General features: G+C 36.6%; 1 long non-coding RNA gene across 1 annotated transcript in view; it reads left to right on the top strand.

The window, feature by feature from the left end:
* The first annotated feature begins 4,091 nt into the window (after nt 1–4,091).
* The window catches only part of LOC141511706 (uncharacterized), a 36,392-nt gene continuing 16,300 nt past the window's right edge, over nt 4,092–24,183 (top strand). The window contains exon 1 of the long non-coding RNA XR_012475374.1: nt 4,092–4,225. This is a non-coding gene — a long non-coding RNA (uncharacterized LOC141511706). The remainder of the gene's footprint in view (nt 4,226–24,183) is intronic.

Raw genomic sequence — 24,183 nt, 5'->3', positions numbered from 1 at the left:
CGCTCCTCTGACTTCATTTCTCTCTTTTCAAATCTCAACACTATGCCTAACCAACTAAACTCCACATCATCCTTTCTCCTCTCAAGCCTTTTTGTCTTATCACTGCTCATCCCTTGCTGAACCTTAGCCCTGGATTAATCCCATTATTGTACTTACCTACTGTGCTCCAATTCATATGTCACTGAATAAAAGTGGAAAAAGAATCATAATCATACTGACTGGATACATTATAAATTAATGTTATACAGTTTCAATGAATTTCTTCTCATTGAAACAAGATCCCTTTATTCCTCCCTAATTCCCTATCCTATTCTCATAAAATCTATTTTAAAACTTGTCCTTTCCACTAAAGTACCCCAAACTTAACCCAAGAAAAAAGATATAAAACCCCTTGTTTGGCTTTTAAAACCCTCTACTACCTGGCAACAACCATTTCTTTCCAGCATCATCACACTTGTACGCTAAAATCTGGTTACCTGGCTTATCTGCTATGCTTTACATATAAAATCCACCTCCAAGCCTTTGCATTGACTGTTACTGGAATATACTCTTTCATCTCTCTCTCTACCTTATAGAGTCCCTCTCTACCTTTAAGGTGAGATCACAAAACATCAACATGAAAATTTTCCACATTCTCTCCAACTCCTAGTGCCCTCTCTTCTTCATCTACCTTGGACTTTTTTTTGCATTTATTCTCTTTATACATAAGTATATGCATCTATTATCTCACTGAATCAATATTTATTGATTACCAGGTGCTATACCAAGAGCTGGGGATACAAGAAAAGACAGGAGATCACACACAGTTAATGCAGTAGACAACATTCAAAGGAATATATACAAAGCAAGCTATAAACCCGATAAATGGAAAGTAAGCAAGGGAAGACACTAGAATTAAGAAGGTTGTGAAAGTCTTCCAGTACAAGATGGTTTTTCAGGTGGAATTTAAAGGAAGCCAGAGAAATCAATCACTGGAGTGAAGGAAGGAGGGAATTCTAGAGGTGGGGATAGAGGAAAACACCCAAAGCTGAGAGATGGAGTTCAACTCCCAAGAGGCCAGTGTCATTGGATCCAAGAGCATATGCTGGGGAGAAAGATGTCAAAAAGACTAGAAAGGTGGGAGGAGGGTAGGTCATGAAGGCCTTGGAATGTCAAATAAAGTATTTTGTATTTAAACTTGGAGACAAGGGAAGCCACTGAAGTTTATTGAATTGGGAGAGGAGAAACTGTGATATAATCAGACCTAGACTTTAGGAAAATCACTTTGGTAACTGAGTGGAGAATAATTTGAGCAGGGAAAGACTTGCAGTAGACCAACCCACCAGCAGTCCTACAGATATGAGGCAATAAGTGGCAGTTAAAGGAGAGAGGGGGATAATGTTTGAGAGATGTAGCAAAAATAATACCAATAGGCTTTGGCAACAATCCAAATAAAGGTATCGTTTCATTTGTAGCAGCAGCTCAGTACTTAGCCCAGGTTTGATAAATGTTTGTTAATTGATTGGAATCAAGGGAAACCTCAAGAAAAAATAATATTCCATACTTGCAATTTGCAAAGACTTCTGGTTTTTTTCTTCTTTATCCAAGAGTTTAGCTATGTACCTCACCAAAGTCACTCCTCCACCAACCTGGAGCCCCCTTTTTCCTATCCTGCCCATTCTCTAGACCCATCTCCATATCTAAAATTTTCTATTTCAGTTCAGAAAGTTCTAGTACCTTAGCTTATCCGAACCTTTCTTAATACGCTGGCTGTCCTTAAACATTCTATAAACCACCATGTAATTATATATAGGAGAGGTATTTCCTGGGGAAAAAAATGGTAAGGGGTGGGATAGGGTGGGGCAATAGCCTTGTGGTTTCTTTTATAAAAACAAAAGGAAAAGTATCACAGCAGGAATTTACTTCCACCTAGACCACATTACTTTAAAACACACACCTATGACCCTCATAGATCAAATGTATGACAACAATGCCATTTATCTTGACCAATGAATAAGCAGAAAATACCCTCCTTACCAAGACTCACTAGAGGTCAGCCAGGGAGCCAGTAGAAGTGCAGAGAGTAGAACTTCCAGCCCTCTGGTTTCCAATTAAGTTCTGAACTCCTGGGTCTGTCTCAGCTCTCTAATGACCTATATGTACTTGCAGTGGGAATATTACATTAAATTTAGTTGATACAAAAACCTGTTCCTCAGTCAAAAGGGGGAACTGGGAACTGTAATTAGTTAGATGGATTATGTCAATGGATTAAGTATAACAGATAATTAATTACGCAGCCTTCCATTTCATTGACCTGTAAGGGAACTGGAACACTTAATGCAAAATAAAATTAAATCAGGGGCAGTTAGGTGGCATGGTAGCTAGAGTACCCACCCTGAAGTCAGGATAGACCTGAGTTCAAATTCAAACTCAGATACTTCCTAGCCATTTGACCCTGGGTAGGTCACTTAACCCTGATTACTAACAATATTTTAATTAATTACAAATGTTTTCTAGTTTAAAGTGTTAGACTTGTGAAGACCTGGCTTTCTCAGGTCCTGTAGTAATGTATGGTTGCAAGCAAGTCACCCATCTCTCAATCTCAGTTTCTTCATTAACACCTGCTGTTGTTAATGGAAAACACATGAGATAATAATAATGCTTTGCAAACCTTAAAGTATTATGTAAATGTTATCTAAGAAGCAAGGTGTAGTGCAACTTTGTCAAACTCCAATAGAAATGAAGTCTACTAAACTATAAAAGGATCCCTATGGACAATGTGTTGACTAAGAAAACCATATATTAAAATTATATATCTTTTATTGCATTTTTATTTTGTTAAATATTTCCCAATTACTCTACAATCAGGTGCAGGCTATACTATGAAGTGTTGGGGTCTGAAGAAGACATCATATTTGTCACCTCTGTTGTAGTGGGTTGAGTAGGAAAGGTCCAAGCTCAAAACTGGCCTCAGATATTTAGTAGTGTTATGATTCTTTCTGACTCAATTTTCTTGTCTATAAAATAGCAGGGTAGGGGGTGGCTAGGTTGCACAGTGGATAGAGCACCGGCCCTGCTGTGTGGCCTTGGGCAAGTCACTTAACCCCATTGCCTTGCAAAAACCTAAAACAATAAAATAAAATAAAATAGCAGGGTAGGACTTGATCTCTAAATTCCTTTCCAATCCTAAACCTATTCTCTAGGGAGAACATAATAGTTGAATCTTCTTTTCTTTTTCTCTTTTTCACATTCTCCATGATCCAGTTACACTGACCCACCTACAGTCCTCCCACCCTATCTACCATTTTCATGCCTTTGTACTGGCTCTCTCCCTTTCCAGAAAGATGGCATCTTCTCCCTCCTCTTCTCTGCCTCTCAAATCTCAACTCAAATCTAACCTTCTAGAAAGAGCCTCCAGATGCTCTGAGATTATCTCTCATCTACTCTGAGTGTATTCTATATAAACCTAGGTATTTCTATGCTGTTTCTCCCATTAGAATGGAGTTCCTTGAGGGCAGGACCTAGCTTTTACTTTTCTTTGCATCACCAGATGAAGTGTCTAACATATAGTGAACAATTAATAAATGATTTTAGATTGATGGATGACTTCACTGAATTTATGATTATATTAATATCAGTAATCAGGTTATTACATCAGATGGGAATTTCCATTATAAGTACAACTCATATACACATCTTCTCATCCTACATAATTCTTGTCCAGGATTGTTCCATAAAGGAAGAACCAACATTCTGGTGTCTTTTTTCTAGTCTTTATCCTCTCTGAGTGCCAGTACATGTCTCAAGTTGTCCATTTATTTTCTTTTGCTCTTGGATCTCCTGGATCACTTTCTTCTCTGATCAGACAGTTCCTGAAAGCCCTTATGCCACTTCTTTGGGGGACATCACCATTGGAAATAGATCAAAGCCTAACTACATCCATCATGCATCTCTGCAATGGCCCTTTGAGTCCCTACCATTGTGATGCCTCAGTGATTATAGAATTCCAGGATTCCCAATCCTACATCATCAATGGGAGAACAATGGCACTCAAAAAAACGATGGGATTATATGTCAGGGAACAGCTTGACATCATTAAAAGAATTGCACAATTGCCTAGATGCAAACCAGCTTCCTCTCTTCCTCCTCTTTAGTCCTGATCCCGGTTCATTGTTCATCTGCCATTGGTATATAACACTGATGTATTAATTCAATGGGCTGTCAATCTCATCTCATGGTCTGGATAGTAAGTATTTTCCATCCATTTACTTTTTCCTTTGAAACAATACAAACTGCTGCTGGGCCAAGAAGGGCGGGGGCACTCACCTTCTCACTTTCCACAAAAGGGCCCCTCTGGCTCAGGCTTGTCTAGAAAGGGTAGGTACCCCCTACCATGAGTTCACAGTGAAGGTGGGGGTAAGGGCAAAATATCTCTCATTTAGGGTTGTGCTAGAGACAGTCTAACTAAAGAGGGCCATGTGTTTAAGTTTTTAGCTTGAGAATTTACACCTCAGAAATCAGCAAACTCTACAAATCAAAATTTGATTTATTGCTTTTTTAAAATTTTTAAACTTAATGAATTGATGGGGGAAATCCAACAATTTATATTACACTTAAAAGTGCATTGTGCAGTCTTAGCTCCTCTCAGCAATGCGATGCAATGATCCAAGACATTTCTTATGGCCTTATGATGAAAAATGTTATTCATCCCCAGAGACTGAACCAATGGAGTCTGGATGCAGATGACAGCATACTTTCTTTTATTTTCTTGATTTTTCTTGATTTTTTTGTCTACATTTTCTTTTACAACTTGTTTAATATGGAAATGTTTTGCATAATGACATATATATAAAACCTATATCAAATTGTTTGCCTTCTCACTGAGGGGAGTAGGGAGGGAGAGAGAGAATTTGGAACTCAAAAATTTTTAAATAAATGCTAAAAAAATTTTACATGTGATTAGGGAAAATAAAATGCCAAATAAAAAAGACTAATAATAATTTTTAAAAATATAACATTTTTTAGCATTTTTTCAGAGATCTTTTGTCAAACTTTAATCAAAACATCCTTGCTTCTGTCCCTCCATAGAGAGACTTAAATAATTCTAATATAATTCACAAATAAGAACCTGAAAAAACTCTAGAGAGTATGATCAATTTCATTAAGGTTTATTGATAGAATACTCCTTCTGATTTGATACCTCTTATATACACTCTGCCCAACTTGATGTAGCCTCTCCTTCCCTCTCTCCCTTCAGTCATTAAGAATTCTGGGATATGATTTGCCCCTTCATCCAAAACAACTAGTCTTTCATCATTGGATCACATATTTCCATAGAAGTAACCAGGGTACAGGTTTAACCTGAAATGTGATGTGTTCCAGACAAAGCAGGGGTCTTGCTATTTACTACCCCCCAATCACTCTTAAATGGGTTGTTATACTAGTCTCTTTGGAGTGGTCATGGACCACTGAGGATACCCTATGATATTCTAGGTCTTTTTACAATCGACACAATGTCAATAGAAGATAGAAACATCTGAGATGATCTCACAATCTTAATGGAATATTTGTGGATTATTTGGCTCTCTCACTTGGACCCATCATCACCCAATTGAAGGGGTAGAGAATGCAAAGAAATTTAAAACATAATCCTTTCCCCACAAGAATCTAGTTGTAGAAGCAAGATATAAATCATGAAGAGTTGAGCAACAATAACAAAAAATTTCAAGCATATCTCAAGACAACAATAAAAGAATGCCTATAAAGAGACATCAAATTGTTATTTCTTAAAGCCTGGTAATTTCAGTTTTGATCCCAGAACTTTACTGAAACTATTCATCAGAAATTAGACATGGTCTCTTAATTGTTCGATTCAATGATCTTTTTTTGGTTTACATCGTTCCTGACTTGTAGACAGCTTTCAATACTAGATACTCTCTCTTCTTGAATTCCTTGGCATTATATTCACCTTTTTTCCTCCTACTCTTTCTAACTACTCCTTCTTGGTCTCTTTTTCTGATTGATTATCCCCTGCCTCTTAATCATGAAAATCTCCCAAAGTTCTGTGCTTTATCTTCTTTCTCTTGGTGATTCTGTACCTCCAATAATTTCCCCTAGATAAGAAGTTCCCAAATTCAGTCATAATTTCTCTATTTTATTCCACATCTACAACCATCTAAAGATCATCAATTCTTATCTGAAAGGTGAACTGCCACCTCTACTTCAATGTGTCTCAAAACTCTTACAAGACCCCTTTTGAGTTTGTCTTGCAAATGAGAAAATGGAGGCAAATAGGATTAAGTGACTTACTTGCTTAGGGTCATATAGTTATTATATATCTAAAGTCAGATTTTGAACTCAGGAACTTGAGCCTATACACTATGACCCCTAGTTACTCTTTACACACACACACACACACACACACACACACACACACACAAACGTGTATATATATATATTTAATATCTACACATATGTATGTATATATAAATGCTATCTATTGGTAAAATTATTATTACTTTGCATTCTTATCAGTGTAACTGTGAACTTCTTGTGGCCTTACCCCATCATCCATCAACTCTAAATAGAATGTAAGGTGCTCAAAGACAGGGACTGTGGTATTTGTATTTTTATTTTTATATGAGACCAGGACTGTGACATCAAGAAGACTTAATTAGAATTCTTACTCAGACACTCAATGGCTATGTGACTCTAAATAATTCATTTTACTTCTTTCAGACTGTTTCCTAACTTGGAAAAAAATAAATAAAATAATCCCACCATTTTTCAGTTGTTGTTGGGAGAATCAAATGAAATAACAAATGTAAAATGTTTTGCAAACTTTCAAGTATTAAATTGTTAGTTTATATATTAGTTAATTAATTAATGTTATATTAAGGAATTAAGTTATTTGATCAGTAATACCTACTTTAGAAGGGTAGAGGGAGTTCTTACAGCAGAGAGGATATTTGTACCTGGGTCATAAAAAAGGGACAGATTTCAGAGGAATGGAATGATCAAAGGCTAAAAGTCAGGAGACTATGAAATATGACAGAAACAATAGGAATACTTTAGACAAATGCAGCCATTTTTTTCATTCACAGGATTAGGAAAATCCATCTTAAAATTACAATGATTTCTAAGAAAGGAAATATGTTATAAATTGTAACATGGGGATTGTGGGAAAATGACTTTGTAGGCATTTTACAAGAAGAAGCATGAAGGTGTAAATAGAACCCAGGCATCTAGCATCCCCTAGTACAAGATCTTCCTATAGATCTGAATCATGTTAGATGAAATGTCATTGTTGACAGGTGAGTCATTATTCAAAAGAAATATTTTTCCTTTATCTTTTCAATCTAAGGGTGGTCTCGGAAATACTTACACATTTATGCCCCATTTATGACTTCCCATATTGACAACAGGGTTTCATCACTCCAACCAGACAAACCTGGAAAAACCTAGAACAAAGAGGAGCTTTATGACTAGCAATATTGATTTCACTGGTAAGCCACCTGCTTGAAATATCATCCATTGATAGGACCAGCAATTTCCAATCTTGGTATCATCAGTAAATCACCAGCCTCCCCAACCAGAAATTGTTACTCAAAAAGGCAGGAAAATGGGTAACAGATGAAAGTGAAGAAATGTTAGTTTACTGATATGTCACTAAATCCATTTCATGGAAATTTATCTTACAATAGACAGCTGCATTATCTGGCATCTTAAGGAACAAATGATGGTGGCCTACCAAATAGGATAAACAAGGGTGGTCTAGACATTTTGCCCTTTTAAAATGAAAGCATAGAAACAGTAAAGAATGACCATCATGAACTCTTCCTCATTGTCTGACATTGAAGAAATCTTTTTTTCAGGCTGCTTTATCAATCAGCAAAGTTAAAACTGGGGGAGATGTTTAGTACAGATAAGAGATACACACACACATGATTACATTTTCTCATCAGCCTTTAACTTTGAAAAATTCCTACACTAAATCTTTTATTACACTTAGACTACCCTACATGCAATAAGGTGCTTAATAAGTGTTTATTGGATGACTGACTACTATATCTATTGACTTGTATTACACCCTTTATACTTAAGGTCCCATACACCCTCAGAATGACTTGTACCGAGTACTCATCAAACTATGTTCTACAGGAAAACAAAAGTCAGAGAGAAGGAAAAGAACATGAATTAATTAACTACCTACTCTGGGCCAAGGTATTTGTCCTTCAATCTTGAAGAAGGTCATAATATCAGAAAGGTGATGCCATGACAAGAACGTGAATTGGATTTGAGTGAGAAAGATCTGTGCTAAGTCACCAGCCTCACTTTGTCCTCTGGAACCATCTGGGTCCAGCGGTCAGATATGAATCAGGACTACTGGAGATGATCCTGGACATGAGGCAATGGAAATTAAGTGACTTGCCTAAGGTCACACAGGTAGTAAGCATCAAATGTCTGAGGTCAGATTTGAACTTGGGTCCACCTGACTCCAGAGTTGAATGTTCTATCTACTTCACCATCTAGCTTCCACTATGAAAAGCACTTTACAAATATTATCTCATTTTTGTCTGTCAGTTCTAACTCTATGATCCTATGAGCACAAGCTTTAAATATCATGCTATGAGAATTACATTTTATCTGAGAGATACCAGCAGGAAGGAAGCACATTACCCACAAAGAAAACACAGTTATTTCATCTATATCATGACTTTCCCCATTGTGGTTTCAATATATTACCATGTGGCATATGAAATTGGGAATTTTGGGGGAATTTTGCAGAAGTCACAGACAATATACAAAGGCCAGCAGACAAAACCAAAAAAAAAATGAGAAGCTCAGAAATGCATTAAATATATTCATAGTATTATATAATATCAAAACATTTTCTCTTTTAATGTCATAAGAATTCAGACTTCTTGGATATGAAGAGACCAGGAAATTTTATGTGGATTTTTCAGATTGCTGAGATATCATACCCCTAACACCTACAATGGGGAAGAGATAACTGTAATCATCCCCTAGATTATGGAATGAGAACTCTACTTCCCTTTTTTTAATATGCCTGCTACATTTTTTTTTGGTGTTTTTTTTTTTTGCAAGGCAAATGGGGTTAAGTGGCTTGCCCAAGGCCACATGGCTAGGTAATTATTAAGTGTCTAGACTGGATTTGAACCCAGGTACTCCTGACTCCAGGGCCAGCGCTCTATCCACTGCGCCACCTAGCTGCCCCTTGCCTGCTACATTTAAGAAAATATATAAAGAAATAGAAAATGAAGAAAAAAGAAATGCAGACAGGAGGAACAAAAAAGACATTAACAAATGGTTAAATATAGCTTATTGCAATGCAATGGAGGTAGTGATAAGTGGGACTTTAGCAGACAATGTTTATGGGCAGAAATTTAGAAATGGGTCACTGGACATCTAGTAGAATGCCTTCAGCAGAAGTTCTTGACCTTTGGTTCATGAACTTACTAAAAATGTTTTACTAACTGTATTCTATCAAGCAATAATTGGTTTCTGTTGTTATCCTGCGTTGTGTTTTGTGCATTTTAAAAATGATTTTGCAAAGGGTTCATAAGACTGCCAATGGGAACCAAAATAAAAAAATGTTAAGAATCCTACTCTAGAGACTTGAACCAGACCTCTTTGGGTGCAACATTGACCCCACTAGGATGACTTAGCTTAGGGTACTTTGTGATTGAATACAGAAGTTTCAAATTCCTGAAGTCAAAAGAAAGGTGGGTTCCTTCCAAATCACCAAGAGTGCCCCCCCCCCCCATTCAGGGTCAGACAACACATTGGTCAGCTTCAACTAGTAAAGCCAGCAGCTTCCCATGACTCTAAGCCACAGGTCCAAGTTTCTGGGGTCAGAATCACAAGGGAGTATTAAAAAACCCCTATGGTACATTGACTAGGCAGAGCAGGATAGGAGGAAAGGAGAACCATGAATGGAATGTGGTATTGAGCTGTTGCTACTTCCCTTCAAAAATGATCCAGTATCTTTGGGACACTTATGGTATTTTCCCCCCTAAAACAGTCAAATTGAGGGTGGAATTATTTCTATGACTCATACCAGAAAATCATAAATCTAGAAGTGACCTCCAGTGTCATCTATCTGAATGACTTAGTTTTACCAGATTGAAGAGGGGAAAGCTGAATTTTAGTGATTTAAACTTTTCCTATAATTATATCCCACAAACTTTTGAAAAATCATCATCATAAATATGTCCAACAATCTAATCGGCTGCCCTATTCCTCCAAAGCTGTTCTGCTGTTTTAGACCACATGGAGCAAAACTAGGTTAACAGACTTGGGATTTCAGATTTGGCTTCAAATTGAATTTGGCTTGTAAAGCCCCTCCCCAGAAGGGTGCTGTTCCCTACAGAGAGACTTCATTTTCCCCTGAGGCAACATGATTGCTGCTATCATAACAGGATGCCCCACATCCTCTTTTCCCTGAGCAGACACTACAGCTCTGCTGTGAGGAGAGAAGCATGTGTCCAAGTTGCTGATGAGATCTTTCCTGTATGTTTCATCAAAACTGATGTAAAGTCCAAAGGGCTATGTCAAGGAAATCACATTAGACAGTGCCCTTTCAACATCTGAAAGCAAAATCTTTTAAAATAGGGAATAGAATGAATGGTTTTCCCCCCTGAAGCTATATGTTCTAAGTTCAGAAAGGACACCAGGAAAAAGAACTTAAAAAAATGAATGATTGTAGACCAAATATAGGCTAGAGTCACAAAGGAGGAAACGCCACTAACAATGTGAATATAAATATGTGCTGTTCTCTTTTCTCACATCTCATTTTTACTGTTACTGTAATAATAATTTTTACATTGTAATGTCTATAACATAATAATTGTTATATTATTGTACTGATGATACTATTAATCACAATAGTATTTTATCATTATACTATAGCATCACATTCTAATATTATAAATATTTTACAGAAATATTTTAATAATAACTATTAATAATAGTATAATAAATATAGTTCTTGACATCTGGAAAGGTCAAAGGTGATGGCTTTCAGTTTCATCTCTTACTGTTTTGATTCCACAGTCCTATTGCTGAGTGTTTACAAAGGGCTCAGATAAATCAAATCACTAGGTATACAAAGATAAAAATGATTTAGTGTCTAACTTCAGGGAACTTACATTCTTTTGGGAAAAATTACATATACCTAAGTAATAGAAGTGTGTGTGTGTGTGTGTGTGTGTGTGTGTGTGTTTGTAAGATGAATTCAAGGTAAAATTTTGCAAAAAATTAGCAGTTGGGGCAAACAGGAAATCCATGGAACATAAGCAGGTTTTTTTTGCAGAAAATAAGGGGTTTCTAATAATATTAGCATTTTTATAGTGATTTCTGATTTACAAAGCATTTTACAATTATCCCATTTGATCCTCAGAACAACCCTGATAATATTAGTACCTGGTGCTTTTATATGGGTTCTAGTGCTGTCCCCATTTTACAGACAACATAACCGAGACAGCACTTAAGTGAATGGCTCAGGGTTACTCAGCTAGTCAAGTCTCTGAGGGTGGATTGGATCTCAAGATCTTTCTGAATCCAGCAGGTCCAACACTCTTCCATTAACCCTCAAAGAGATATAGAAAGGTGAGAAGTGAATGTGTTCTAGTTATAAGGAATAGGGAGAATTTTTATATTTGCTTTCACTAATTCCTCCTTTTCCCATTCTTTTCTTTTCCTTCTCTCCTAAAATGGTGGATGAGTAAAGGAGGAAAAGGGGTCTGGTTAGTTCCTTTTTGCTACTACCTTAAGGCCCTATACACATATTACAACAGGCTGCATTATTGATAATCACAAGAATAATAATTGGCCTCTTGAGGACCAAGCATTATATAAAATCTGTCTCTCTGGTAAAACTATTTGCCTTGCTAGCATAGCTGGTCTCTGTTCAATGGGTTTCAGACTTCTTATAACACTTTCATTGCAAGCTCCTTTGTTTTTATTTGTGGGTGTGGGCTAGCAGGGTGGGGGGACATTGTCTTGTTTCTTTTTTTTTCTTGTTTCTTTTTTCTTTGGTGAGAAAGGTTGTTGCTTTGTTTTTAAAGGTTTTGCCTCAGTGGGAATGCAGGGTTCTTTTTCTTTTAACTGGAGGGGAGTTTGGGTAGAAGCCAGTCTCTCTAATGTTTGGAGTTCTTGAGACTTTATGCATCTGTTGTTTCACCATCACAACTACATTTGCTTGACTGGAATTATATCTCAATTTAAATCCATATTTTCCTGCTTCATACAGGATTCAAGATTTAACAGCAGTCATTATACTTTCTGAGCTCCTTTCAAGACTATTTTAATTCTACAAGCCCATATAACATCATACTCTATAGCTAGTAATAATTCTTGAATGAGACACACTAACCAGCCTCTTTTCCTTGCAAAAAGACCTATTCCCTCCTCCTCCTCTAGACTGTAACCAAAAAAGATGGCCTGCATGAACAGGCCCTCCACTGAGAAGGAAGTGACTCAACAGGTCAGAGAAATCTGGTTAGACCAAAAGTGAGAACCATTTTCCCATGCCAATAAAATTGTTTGTCTAGAGATTCTCTGACATTCTCTAGATATTCTTATGGACTATCTCTTTTTTTTTTTTTGCAATATGATGGAAAGAAGACTTAAGTTCCAATCAGAGAATTTAAGTCAAACCCCAGAAATCACCTGCCTGTGTGACTTTAGACAATTTCCAGCATCTCTGGGTCTCTGTTCTATTATCTGTTTAATTTCAGCTCTTAACTTGCCTCATTATTTAAGGAAACGTCGACTAACTATGGTGAATCTCAACTTATGAGATGAGATTATTGTGGAGCACCTTTTCTCAGAGGGACTTAAACACCATACAAATTATACTTTGGCTTCCTGAGCCTCAGACCCATCCTATAAGAGCTGGGCTCAGATATGAACTATCCCCGATTTGGTCATTTGGTCATTTCCACTAACAAGTGGAAAGATTAGGTGACTCTCTCTCTCTCTCTCTCTCTCTCTCTCTCTCTCTCTCACACACACACACACACACACACACACACACACACACACAAACTGGGATGAGAATTCACCTCATTTGTCCTGCAGTCAATGGAATCATCAACATAATAATAACCCCCCACAGTCCTATGCCATATGGACTGAGTATTACAATTTGAGTGTTTGAAAACACAACCTGCTTTGAAGTATTCATTCTTATTTGGCAGGTTAATTGATTCAGTTTAGCTTCATAATATAGAAATACTTTATACTCTTGGTCTGCCCCAGACAAATGCTCATGACTTAAGCCTCATGGTAACTTTGTGAAATACATTATTGGTTATTAGCAGTTCCCATTTTACAGCTGGAGGAACTCAGGAAGAGAGTTGAAATGGCTTCTCTGGGGCCACAAAGGAAGTCAGTATGACATGGGGAGAAATTCTTAAGTTTTCTCTCTTTTCCTTACATATGTGTGTGTGTGTGTGTGTGTGTGTGTGTGGTTGTGTGTGTGTGTGGTTGTGTGTGTGTGTGCATATATACACATTAAATATGTGAACAGAGAAATACACACATATAAACCAGACTCTCCAGAAAAGATTTCATGCTGAAAATTGTTCTCATATCTCAAGATATTTTCACAAAACAACTGATTCTAGATGCCACAATAGTTGCAAAATTTATTTAATTTTTTTTCTTTAAAGCCTCTACAATGGAAAAAATTCTTTAAAGGAATGGTTCTCAAAGTATGATTGATGGACCACTACTTAAACTAATCAGAACACCAGCAGAGTACTCCAGGTAGTCAGTAGGCTAGATTCTTAAAATATATCTTAATAACTTATAATATTCTCCTGCCTTCTCCCAGCTTGTAAGTTGGGTCCCCAAAGGGCAAGCTAACTATTCTAGGTACAAGGCACTCTGTGGCTCTACACTCCTAAAACTATGATTCATGAGATTGTCCTTTTACTTAGTCATTAGACATAAAGAAAAGGTATTTATAAAGGTGCCATAGTAAGAACACTTGCAACAAAAATTTTCCCAAAGCAACTGGGACACACTTTTCCACAAATCACACAGAGTAAATGGGGATAGTGGGCTTATATATACTACACTGATCATGAGATATAGACCTAGGGAGCACCTTTGGCCTTGATAACTCACATTTCTGATATGGTAGGGCTCCAGTGTTCTATCTCTTTTCATAGTATCCTCTGTTGATCCCCTCCTTTGGGCAGGTCACTCAGCTGATCTCCTTGATCTGTTTTCTTCAAAAGTTTGACTTCCTATCAGGGGAACTTTTCTCCTGAATTCATAGCTGTATCTCTTCTCTGCTGCCAAGTATCACACTCCTTGGAACCATCGCCATTGACTATCTGTGCTCCCTGCTGAGGGTTCGTTTCTTAGTGTTAGTGGCTTAGATACAAAGTTCCATGGCTGATTGAAGAAAGGAAAGAAAAAAAATTCTCTCCCCTTCGTCCACAATGTTCTCAAAGGTAAGGCTCAAAGAAAAAGGTAAGGGGCGGCTAGGTGGTGCAATGAAAAAGAGCACCAGCCCTGGAGTCAGGAGTACCTGAGTTCAAATCCAAGCTCAGACACTTAATAATTACCTAGCTGTGTGGCCTTGGGCAAGCCACTTAACCCCATTTGCCTTGCAAAAAAAAAAAAGAAAGAAAGGAAAAGGCAAAAAGGGATCCCTTCTCTAGAGCTGAAATCCTTTTCAAGAGGAGACTCTCCTCTAGATTGATAGAATTTATACTCTCTTAAACTTTTATTTCCTAGAACTAGAAATCTTGTTTTTTATGGTTTGCCATGTCTTTGCATTAGACAATGGCAAGTTGCTCCTCTAAGGTTAAGAAAAAGAATTTCTGCATACCTCATAAAGAGGTAACTTACCCAAAACTTCTTCTTTCCCTTTTAAAACATAACATAAACTTCCCATCTCTGGTACCTGGTTCTTCTGAACTCATTTACTATCTGTAATTTAATGAATAGGGCTGGGACACAGAAGGTAGATAAAATTAGTTGATGGGGATATATTGGCTGTAATATAAAGGGGAATTTATTAAGGACAAAAGAGAAACCTAGCCGAAGACCTATGGAAACAAAGAGGGGGGATTTTCAGGTTGGGGGATAGGAAGACTTTAAGGCACTGATTCAGCCTGTTAAGTCTTTGGTGGAGTTGGTAGGAGAAATACCCTCCTGGAATAGGAATACTGTGAGCAAAGACACAGAAGAAGAAGATGGGAGGATGTGAATGAGATATGGAAAGTTACTTAATTTGGTAACATGAGGCATTCTGATCTCAGTTTATTATAAAAATTAAGAAATACCATTAATCTGAAGTCCTTGTTCTCATTTGAACCAAAGACCTAATCAGTATTCCTTTAATAGAAGATATTCACTTTCAGGAAGTAATCAACTGAGAGAATTTGTCCAGTTTTTTGGTGATAAGACTAAGAGGAGGATCTCCTCCTGTTTAATCCAATTAATAGAATATCTCTTTGTATCTTTGAAAAGGAAATTCTTGGAGAAAGTTGTTAAGTTGTTTTGGGAAGATATTTACTCTAAAGGTGGGTACTATTCATGTTTAGGAAATCACAAACCATAAATTTTAAGTATCATTTTACTTTGCTGTAAATTTCTAGAAAATGTAGAAGTTGCTTGAGGAAAGGAGGGTATTCTAATTAACAGAAAGAATTCTCTCCATCTGAACCTCTTTCTAAGCAGAAAAGCTTGCATATTAATAAATTTTCTCTGGCATATTTCAGCAAAAACCCAGAGTATAGATTGGTTTCTTCCAAAGTTGGAAAGTTAAATGTGTGAAGGGGAATAAGTGGTATTACACAAACCTGGAAAGGTAAGTTGGAAACAAATTGTAGAAGACCTTGAACACCAGCATAAGGAGTTTAGATTTTATCAGTAGGTAATACGGGGCATGGAAGCACAGAACATTAGAACATAAAGAACCTGAAAAGTTTTATAAATTAAACCAAAGACCAAAGACATGAAATGACTTGTTCTAGGTCATATATCAATTAAGTGGCAGAATCAAATATCTAAACCAAATCTAGACAATAGAGCTTTTATTGAAAGTTGTTTGGTTCTTTTTTTGTAATGGAAATGTGATATAATCAGAGTAGACTTTGGAGAAATTATAGGAAACATTTGACACTTGAGAAGTGATTGAACAAATTGCAATATGGGAATGGGATGGAGCATTATTGTGTTATGGAATAAGAAACATGAAAAACCTAGAGAAACAAAGACAGTCTTGTGTGAACTGATACAGAGTGAAGAAAGAATTATAATAATATATATAATGCCTGAAACAATGTAGATGAATAAAATGCTGAGAAGCAGCAAATCTTATTACAAATGCAACATTGGTTCCAAACTCAAAGTGAAAACATGCATCCTTCCTATTCATAAATAACAGGTTACAAAAATGGAAAGTGGTCTGTGCAATCACTACATTGGGCAGCTTTGTTTAATTTATTATGACAAGCTAGAGGTGAAGACTATAAGACTTAGGTGGGGGTGAAATAGCTTACTTGTTGGGAAGTTACCCCTGTGTCAAAACAAAATACATCAAAAATTTAAAGAATATATGAGCAAGTAATGAGGTTGGAGAATTGGAAAGAGGATGGTTAGGATTCAGTCTATGAGAAGAATCTTGTGATATTGACTAAAATACTGGACCTAGTCCTAAGAAGACACAAATCCAGCTTCTGACACCAAGAAGATAGGAGAATAAGCATTAACTGCGCTAGCACCTTATAAATCTTACCTTATTGAAAAGATGTGTGACAAAGGAGAATGGCCCCACAAGATCTTCATTATTTTTATAAGCAAGATTGAAGATGCTCGAGCATCAAATTAAATAATAAATAGAACATCATGAGGCTATTTAAGTCCTTCTGAACATGTTTCCCATCTGAAAAATGAGAATAATGTTAGGAGCTACCTGAAAGTAAAGCTGTGAGATTCAAATGAAACAATTTAGGCAGAGTATTTCATAAATTTTAAAATACTGTCTAAATACTGATTTTATTTCCAGAAATTTGGTCATGAAGGGGGGAAAAGATAGCAGAAATGCTTGAAGGAGTAGCTGGCATAAGGGAAGTTTTTTTGTTTGGGTTTGGTTTAGTTTAGTTGATTGGTTTGGTTAGGATAAGGGAGAGATGAATATATTTATAGTTTGAGTTAAAGGAACTGGTAGACAGGGGAAAGTTGAAGATGTATAAGAGAAAGGGAAGGACTGCTAAGATTGGCAGTAAAACCAGTGTGAGCTAAAGTTACTAGGTAAAGCTTCATGGAAGAGATGGACATCAAAGAGGATTTTAAAAGATGAGTAAATAGAACATAGACTCCAACCCAGATTGTCTTACTCTGACAAGCAAGTGATTTGTGGAGCAGCAGGTGATTTGGGGACAGTACGTTAGAAGGAAGGCAGGATGGGGAGTCAAGGGAAACCAGGCTCAAAGTCTGGCACTAATTTTTATTAGATATATGACCAAGTCATTCTAGCTTTCTGGATTCAGTTCCCAAATGGAGAATAAAACACCCAAAATATGTACCAAATAGAATTCTTTCAGGAAAATTCTTTGTAAATTTAAAATACTTCTTTGTAAACTTAAAATACAACATAATTTTGAGCGATCACTGATAATAAGAATCTCCTCATGTACATGGAAAAATATTTATTGTCTCTAATGCTAGATAACTGAAAGAACCAGGATTCAATGAGAGGACTAGAAGACCTCTACCTCTCACCACCTGGGTGATCTTGTGATTACAGTAGAAAGTAAACTGAAGAGGTGGCTAGGTGGCGTCATGGATAAAGCACCGGCTCTGGAGTCAGGAGTACCTGGGTTCAAATCCGGTCTCAGACACTTAATAATTACCTAGCTGTGTGGCCTTGGGCAAGCCATTTAACCCTGTTTGCCTTGCAAAAACCTAAAAAAAAAAAAGAAAAGAAAGTAAACTGAATACTGAAGGCAGAGAAGCTAAATTCAGATCCTGCTATCTGTATGATGGGGGGAAGTCATTTGACTTCTCTCTGCCTCAGTTTACTCATCTGTAAAATGAAATTATTTGACTGAGCATCTCTAAGATACCTTCTAACTCTAAATTTATGATTCTATGACTGAATCTTTTCCAGCTAATTAAAATAAATCCATTATTCCTAAATTCATCTTAGTTTTTAGACTGTTAAAAATTGAACTTCTTTAAATTTGCTCATAAAGTGAATACAGATTTATATCATGAATCCAGAGAATGCTGAATTGGCTCATGTTCCTAGAATATGTGAAATGCTATAGCAATCAATGGCCCCACAAGATCTTCATTATTTATATAAACAAGATTGAAGATGCTCGAGGGATATTAATCAAAGCATCAAATTAAATAATAAATAGAACATCATGAGGCATCCTCCAGACATCCTCAGTAGATGCACATCATTCTGAAGGATTCTGTCATTTATCAATAACACCTGCCATTTTTTATGTACAATGTTTTCTTTTAGAATGATATGATTTCATCCATGTGTGTACTCTCTTGACCAATATAGATCACAACTCATCCATGTCTTAGTAGACAGTAATTCCTAAGGTTGCCATGGCCACAAATAGTCGTTCTTGGGTGGCCAAGCCCACAATGATGATCTTCTCTGAACTTTGCTATATTAGTCCTATGCTAACAGATGCCAGGTTTCTCTTCAGAGTTTTGCCAGGTTGGCAGTCACTCTTAGAACTTGTATTCTGTTGGAAGAGCTTTGGAAAACCCAGGACCACCACCATGTCCTAATAAGTCATCAAATTTTATTGGAGGATATAATTTTATACAATATGTTTGCTTTTGGTGGAATAACTATGAATCAAAATCCTTCCTCTCAACTCCTTTCCTAACTTTTCTTACCATATGGAATTATCAAAACAAAACAGAAACAGAATAAACTCTGAAAAGTAACACTGAAAATCCTAAATTCTCCTTATTGTCCAGGGAATCAAAGTTTGGTCCACAAACTTATCCAACTCTGGAAAAGAGATATAGGAAAATTCAATTAATCTGACAAAATGCTTTTATTACCCTCTTTTTTTCTACCAAGTACTAAAAGTAACAGCTGTCAGAGAAGCTATATAGCTCCTATGAGACAATAAAGAAGAGGAGGTGCTGCCTGGCAGACTTCTCCTACCTATCATTCTATTAAATTATTCTTTTATTCTATTATTATTCTATTAGATTAGAGAAAGTATTCATTAAGCATGTCCCGAAAGCCAGGCCCTGGGATACGTGCTGGGAATGCCAATACAAGTCAGTCCCTGTCCTCAAGGAGCTTACATTGTAATGACAGAAGATACATAAAAGGAAGCTGGAAAGTGATGGGAGCAAAGTATTTAATTGGAGGTAAGGGGTAAAATAGTCTAGGTAGACAAGGATAGAGGCAGGAAAGAGGTAAATATCAAAGACAAGGCACCAATGTAACAAGTCCTTTCTAGGTTCACTAAGGCCAGAAGCTGTTCCATTTCCTCCCCAGGGGTTATCTCTTCTTTATGGTCTTTATGCTCCTTTACTTGTTTCCATTTTAAGGGTGTATTCCCAGCTCTTAGTTACCTGTTACTAGCACATCAGTTCCAATTAATCTAGCAAGAGCAAAAGGACAAATACTCCCCCCACAACACATCAGCCCTACACTTTTCTCCATCCCCCCTCATCACACACACCATTCCATTCCAGAATCTGACTTCAAATCCGGTGTTTATGCAACCACACCATAGGGACTATAGAAATGACAGTTTGTATGACATAAGTATGTGTGCTTTTTCTACTTTTATCAAAGAGTTGTTAACTTTTTTAGGTCATGCAGTTGTGTTTATAGTGATAACATTAATATGTTTGTGTTAGGTACCCTAAAGAGCATATGAACTTAGTAGTTAATAGTCAAAGATCACAACCTAAAATAGCAATAATTCATTGGAAAGGTTGTGGGAAATCTGGGACACTAATACATTGTTGGTGGAGCTGTGAACTCATCCAGCCTTTCTGGAGAGCAGTCTGGAACTATGCCCAAAGGGCAACAAAAGTACATACCCTTTGATCCAGCAATACCACTACTGGGTCTATCTATACCCTGAAGAGATGATGAAAAAGGGTAAAAATATCACTTGTACAAAAATATTCATAACAGCCCTGTTTGTTGTGGCAAAGAATTGGAAGTCAAGTAAATGTCCTTCAATTGGGGAGTGGCTTAGCAAACTCCAGTACATGTATTTGATGGAACACTATTGTTCTATTAGAAACCAGGAGGGAAGGGAATTCAGAGAAGCCTGGAGGGATTTGCATGAACTGATGCTGAGTGAGATGAGCAGAACCAGAAAAACACTGTACACCCTAACAGCAACATGGGGATGATGATCAACCTTGATGAACTTGCTCACTCCATCAGTGCAACAATCAGGGAAAATTTGGGTCTGTCTGCAATGGAGAATACTATCTGTATCCAGAAAAAGAACTGTGGAGTTTGAACAAAGACCAAGGACTATTATTAACTTTAATTTAGAAAAAACTGATATCTTATTGTCTGATCTTGCTATCCAACTCTGGAAAAGAGATATAGTTTCTTAAGGATATGATTTCTCTCTCATCACATTCAATTTGGATCAAGGTATACCATGGAAACAATGTAAAGAGTGAGGGGAGGGAAGTAAGATTAGGGAGAAAATTGTAAAACTCAAAATAAAATCTTTAAAAATAAATAAATAAAATAAAATACTTACCCAAGGAAAAAAATAGCAATAATTCAATGATTGCTTGCTGATAGTCTGAGACTATGTACTTCTTAACATGTTATGCCCCATTACTGCTATTCTACCACTGGCACTACAGAAAACTGTATTGAGCAGCATTGTATATTTTTGTTCATTTTAAGGATCACTATCAGTTAAAAAAAATATTCCATCACCTGATCATCAACCTTTTGGAAAGGAAATTCTTCTATTTAGGTTTGCTCAATTGGCAAATAATAAATCAATTTGTTACTGGGATCATAATCAGAATTTTTCAATTTTTGAAGCTCTCTGAATGTGGGTTCTAATAACAAATAGGCTTGGAGAATGAAGTGTCACTTTTGAGTCATTATGAAACCCTGTAGTAAGTCTTTTGAGAGTACAATTAGTGAACACAGATTTATCAAGTGTTTACCATGTTCCTATCACTATGCTGAGCAGAAAGGATGCAAGGATCTGACCGCAAAGCAAAAGAGCTGCTTCAAGATTCAAGACAGCCTGTGTTCATATCCTGCCTCTGATTAATATTGATCATGTGATCCCAAGCAAGTCATCACATCTCTCTGAACCCTAGGTTATAAATAGAAGACTATCTGCATGGGTAAAGGGAATTTTCTTAACAAGAAGTACCATACTTTGATGAAATCACAGGTCCACATCCAAAAATAAAAAGTAGCTGAATAGGACAATTCACATTTCCCTCAGAAAGATTAATAAAACTTGATCTTCAACATTCTATGGTCAAAAGCAACAAATCAAAGACTCAGAAACTTCTCATAATCATCTTTCTTCTAAACATATTCTCCAAGAAGACAGTCAGAAATTGTAGTATCATAGATCACCCCTGGTACCATTAGACATAGAATCAATGAATCTTAGCATTGGAAGAAATCTCAAAAGCCTAGTCCAACCTGAAAAAATCATCATGATAGTGGTGGAGGTAGTGGTAATGATCATGATCATTATCATCATCATCATAAATAGCTAGCATTTATCTTATATCATACAATAAACTAAGCACTTTAAAAATATTATCTCCTGATAATCCTGATGCCAACCATAGAAAGAAAGTGCTTATTGTGCCCATTTTATAACTGAAGGAAAACTGAGTCAAAGATAGATTAAATAACTTGCCCAGGACACATAGCTATAGGCTGAAGCTAAACTTAGGTATTCCTGATTCCGTGATCATTGTTCACTGTACCAACTAGCTACCAGAGCAAAAATTGCTTCTTCTACAAGATACAAGGGGTGACCTCTTCCCCCCTTGTCTAGGATAGAAATCTAACCCAGGGTTCAGTCAGCCTTGGCTATTTCCACTCAGCCTGATAAATACCTGTCCACTGGATCCAGATGGCTCCGGAGGAAAATTGAGGTTGGTGACTCACTCAAAATCCAATTCAAGTGTTTCTCATGCCAACCCCTCCCTGATGTCATGGTCTTCTTAGGTTTTGGTTTTTGGCTTTGTTTTTTTTTTTTCCAGGCAAATGAGGTTAAGTGGCTTGCCCAAGGCCACACAGCTAAGTAATTATTAAATGTCTGAGACTGGATTTGAACCCAGGTACTCCTGACTCCAAAGCCGGTGCTTTATCCACTACACCACCTAGCCACCCCCCATCATGGTGGTCTTCAAGAACAAAGGACAAACATCATCGTCATCATCACTTTTGAACATTCTGTCATTTCTCAATGCCAGTTGCTCATTTACAAATGGCAGGTTGTGGAACCCTAAAATGAATGGAAAGCACAGTCAGCCTCAGTGATTGGGTTGTGAATAATTTAGGAATCTGAGAACTCTGGGGTTTAGTAAATGGGGAAATATGAATACCAGAACTATTCTAGGGTCATAGGACAAATGTAATGTTCCTCATTATAGATAGAATATGAGAATTTGATTATTAATCATAAGCTAAAGTGGGGTCATCTACAGAGAAGATCCAGTTGAGGAAGAAATGAAAGAAGAAAAGAGGAGAAAGAATTGATACCAAACTTGGTTAGACTTTAACTCTGCACTGCCACTCATCGTTGGGCAGATTAGTTGGCCAATGAGAGGCTGGAGTGTCTCTACTGCCATCTGCTGCTGAGAAGCAAAATCAGCAAATATTTTCTATTTTGACCTGATGAGAAAAATAGAGAATATACTTGACTACTATGATTGATTTCTTAGAAGAGGGGAAAAAGAAATGTTTCTCTAAATTTCCACCTGTAGTTGTTGAAAGGGGAAATAAGGAGAAGGAACCTACAAATGAGCAGTTTCAGAGACTTTTTTTCAACTTTAGAAGAAAGACTGTTGCCTTTTCTGAAGAGAGCACAAAGTCACTTTAACTGAAGTTGGAAGTGATGGATGATATATTTTCTGTTAAAGATTAAGCCCAGATGAGCAAAGAAACAGTTAGGAACAGAGCATCAGGAAAGTTGCCCAGTGGTCTGGTAGAGACATCATACCCAGGAAGATGGTGGTCAAAAACATCATGAAACAGTTCCATTTAGCAGTGAAAGCATCTATTCAACATAAAAGTTATGCTCATCAAGGACCCCCTTAGGAACAATTCCTGTGATAAAAGACAATGTAGTCTACAATTCCAGAGCTGAGTTACCCTTGCCATATGTGTTCCTAGTACTTTACTGCACCCAAGACCTTGAATGTGTGTCCATTCTCCCTATATACACTGGGGGGGGGGGGGTAGAGTGGAAATGAGATTTATTGGAAAAATGCTAATTTTATATTATGTATTTATATTTTCAGGAAGCCTTTTTGTTAATATTAATTATATTAATTATTCTTTTGTTAAAGTACACCAGTGATGGCTCATAAAAGATAATTTTGATATGGACTCTAATACTTACATATCCCAATTATTGTCTAAAAGGGAGAAAAAGAAGGAAAGAGGGAGAGAGAGAGAAAAGGAAGAAAGAGAGAGAGAGAGAGAGAGAGAGAGAGAGAGGAAGAGGAAGGAAAGAAAGAAAAGAGGGAGGGAGGGAAGAAGAAAGCACTCTATCAACTTCTTTTAGAAGGTAAATATAATTCAAAGACCTAAACCAAGGAAGGATAAAGCAAAGAAAGGGAACCATAAAGCAGGGTAATGGATAATTATCAATTTTTAAAATAACAAAATCTTTGCAAAAAGACTTTAGTAATTTAATCCTCCAAAAACAGCCATTATGACAGAAGCTATATCAGAGACATAAGGATGGATGGACATTAAGAAAATAATTGACATAATTAATCATAGTAAAAACAAACATTTAAAAACCATATAATCTAAATAGATACCAAAAATAAGCTTTTGATAAAGTAAATTTGATAGAGTATCATTTATGTTAAAATAAAAATAAACAAAAATCTTCTAAAGATAAATGAAGGGAAATCTTCTAAAATATAATTTAAAACATCATACAAAAAAGAAATATTATGTTATGA

This window comes from Macrotis lagotis, chromosome 2, assembly GCF_037893015.1.
Source record: "Macrotis lagotis isolate mMagLag1 chromosome 2, bilby.v1.9.chrom.fasta, whole genome shotgun sequence".
Taxonomy (NCBI): Eukaryota; Metazoa; Chordata; class Mammalia; order Peramelemorphia; family Peramelidae; genus Macrotis; species Macrotis lagotis.
This window is presented reverse-complemented; position numbering and strand designations above follow the sequence as displayed.